Source organism: Microcebus murinus, chromosome 18 (genome assembly GCF_040939455.1).
Source record: "Microcebus murinus isolate Inina chromosome 18, M.murinus_Inina_mat1.0, whole genome shotgun sequence".
In the NCBI taxonomy this organism is placed as follows: domain Eukaryota; kingdom Metazoa; phylum Chordata; class Mammalia; order Primates; family Cheirogaleidae; genus Microcebus; species Microcebus murinus.
The window spans coordinates 23,999,897-24,003,067 of record NC_134121.1 but is presented as its reverse complement, the minus strand read 5'-3'; the positions used below and the strand labels follow the sequence as shown (position 1 = coordinate 24,003,067).

Sequence of the window (3,171 nt, the reverse complement as noted above, 5' to 3'; positions counted from 1 at the left end):
TGCTGCTTCCCGTGGCGTGCGTAGGCAGACCGGGCCCAAGCGGGAGCTGGCTGGTGGCTGACAGCTGTGTCTTCTGACTTTCCCAGCTCCAGGGCAAGGGCTGTGCCAGGAGGCGCTTCTCCGCCATCCCTCTTACACCTCCTCCGAAGGAGCCTTTCCCCACCCCAGTCTGACTCAGAAAGCGGGGAGCAATGCCAGGGGGCGCGGGATGGAGCCAGGCACAGGCCCGGGCAGAACCAGTGAGGCCGAGCATTTTTCCTAACCGTGCAAAACTGGACGTGGCCCAGGTACCCGCGGGTCAGAGAGGAGCGGGGAGGAGGAAGGCGTCCCGGCACCTACTCTGGGCCTCAGCTGTGTGCAGCCACATCGACACCGATCTCTGTCTCATGCATGAGGAACAAATGTGGACGTGGGAGATGGGGCATCGCTCCAAAAGGAGAGCCAGAGCTCTGGCCTAGGGCAGCTTTGTCTAGAACGTGTGCTGACAGGGGTCTTGCCCAGCTGCTTGGGGGCTCAGGCACAGTCATGCACCCCAGCCTTGGTGTGACCCCCTCCCCTCCCCCCCACATGAGGATTGTAAACCAACCAGTTAATCAACCAACCAGTCAACCAGTCTAAAGTCACACAGCTCGCAAGTGGCAGGTGGATTTGAACCCTGCCCTTCCTGGGCTTCCTTTTTCTCCACAGCTATTCCTTTTTTTTTTTTTTTTTTTTTGAGACAGAGTCTCGCTTTGTTACCCAGGCTAGAGTGAGTGCCGTGGGGTCAGCCTAGCTCACAGCAACCTCAGACTCCTGGGCTCAAGCAATCCTGCTGCCTCAGCCTCCCGAGGAGCTGGGACTACAGTCATGCGCCACCAGGCCCGGCTAATTTTTTCTATATATATTAGTTGGCCAATTAATTTCTTTCTTTCTTTCTTTTTTTTTTTTTTCTTTTTTTGAGACAGAGTCTCACTGTCTTACCCAGGCTAGAGTGAGTGCTGTGGTGTCAGCCTAGCTCACAGCAACCTCAATCTCCTGGGCTCAAGTGATCCTCCTGCCTCAGCCTCCCAAGTAGCTGGGACTACAGGCATGCGCCACCATGCCCGGCTAATTTTTTCTATATATATTAGTTGGCCAATTAATTTCTTTCTATTTTATAGTAGAGACGGGGTCTCGCTCTTGCTCAGGCTGGTTTCCAACTCCTGACCTTGAGCAATCCGCCCGCCTTGGCCTCCCAGAGTGCTAGGATTACAGCCACCGTGCCGGGCCTCCACAGCTATTCCTTAGTTTGGAAGCCTCACCATTTCTTGCCTGGACTGCTACAGTAATCTGACTAGTCTCCCTGCCTCCGATTGGACAGCTCTCCCATCCATCATTCACTTACTTGACAAATATCTATTAAGTGCTTGTTCTGTGCTGGGAAGGGCATGTGGACTGCTATTGGCTCAGCCCCCTCTTTCATTCCTCTGAGACCCTCCAAGATTCCTTTAAGTGACCAAGCAAGCCCTCCATGCCACCACTCCCTAAAAGCAGGCTCCATCCTGGGCTACAACAGTGCACAACCTATATGACTGTATGCAGCAGCTCAGCCTTGGTGTCAATTGATTGACCCTTGGTGTCAATCACAGTCTTGCTGTATGTACATTTGTTTTTTAAGAGACAGAGTCTCACTCTGTTGTCCAGGCTGGAGTGTAATGGCCCAATCATAGCCCACTTCAGCCTTGAACTCCTGGGGTCAAGTGATCTAACCCCCTCAGCCTCCCAGGTAGCTGGGACTACAGCTGTGTGCCACCACACCTGGCTAAATTTGTAGATACAGGGTCTTGCTTTGTTGCCCAGGCTTTTCTTAAACTCCTGGCCTCAATTGATCCTCCTACCTTGGACTCCCAAAGTGTGGGATTACAGGTGTGAGCCACTGAGCCCAGCTAAGTATTTTGTAAACTACACGAATGCTAAGGAATTCTTCTTCTTCTTCTTCTTCTTTTTTTTTTCACACTGTAATATCTTTAATTAAGTACAAATAACTTTTTAACATGTTATTATGTTACATGGAGACCATTTCACCCACTGCTCTGTTTGGCTGCCAGTCTCTTATCCCTCTCTTCAGCAATGGTGAGGCGGATACCTTTTCCTCGAGGAAGAGAAATCCATGGTTTGTTGCCTTTGCCAATAACGAAAATGTTGGAGAGGCGAGTGGCAAAGCTGTTGCCATTGGCATCTTTCACGTGAACCACATCAAAAGACCCGGGATGTCTTTCTCTGTTGGTGATCACACCAATTCTTCCCAGGTTAGCGCCTCCAGTCACCATACACAGGTTACCAGTGTCAAACTTGATGAAATCAGTAATTTTGCCAGTCTCCAATCTCAATCTGAATGGTGTCATTCACTTTGATGAGTGGATCAGGATAGCGGATGGTGCGAGCATCATGAGTCACCAGATGAGGGATTCCTTTTGTGCCCACAAAGATTTTTCTCACTTTGCACAACTTGTACTTGGTCTCCTCAGGTGTGATACGATGAACAGCAAAGCGACCCTTGGTGTCATACATCAGACGGAAATTCTCTCCAGTCCTGTCAATGCTGATGACATCCATACATCCAGCAGGGTAGGTTATATCAGTTCGGACCTTGCCATCAATTTTAATGAAGCGCTGCATGCAGATCTTCTTCACTTCATCTCCTGTCAGGGCATACTTAAGCCTGTTTCTTAGGAAAATGATGAGTGGGAGACACTCTCTCAGCTTGCGGGGACCAGTGGATGGACGAGGAGCAAACACACCAGTCAGCTTATGCAGCATCCAATGCTTTGGAGCTGCTGCACGCTCCAGATGCTTCTTGGGACCGAGGGCCATGGCTGCGCTAAGCACGGAAAGAGGCAGGAATTCTTCTTCTTACTACTATTGTGTGAGAAGTCTGGGACCCTGTTCTAGAATTGTCCTCGTCAATTCTCAATAAACCCCAGGAGTTCCCTCCCTGACTGCAATCCTCTGCAATTTTCAGACTTCCCCTCCAGCATTCCAGGAGCTTATAATCACTGAGACCTTTCATGTGTCAGGCCCACATCTAGAAATTTACAGAGAGTATTCCATTTAATTTTCAACAACCTCTAGAGAAAGAGCTACCAACCCCATTTTAGGAGCAACAGAGTCTTTTATTTTTTTTCAGAGAAAAACTGAGCCTCAAACTTGATT

General features: G+C 49.7%; 1 pseudogene; it reads right to left on the bottom strand.

Moving 5' to 3' along the window:
• Positions 1-1,984: 1,984 nt before the first annotated feature.
• On the bottom strand, positions 1,985-2,832 carry LOC105858367 (small ribosomal subunit protein eS4, X isoform-like; annotated as a pseudogene).
• Between the last annotated feature and the right edge of the window lie 339 nt (positions 2,833-3,171).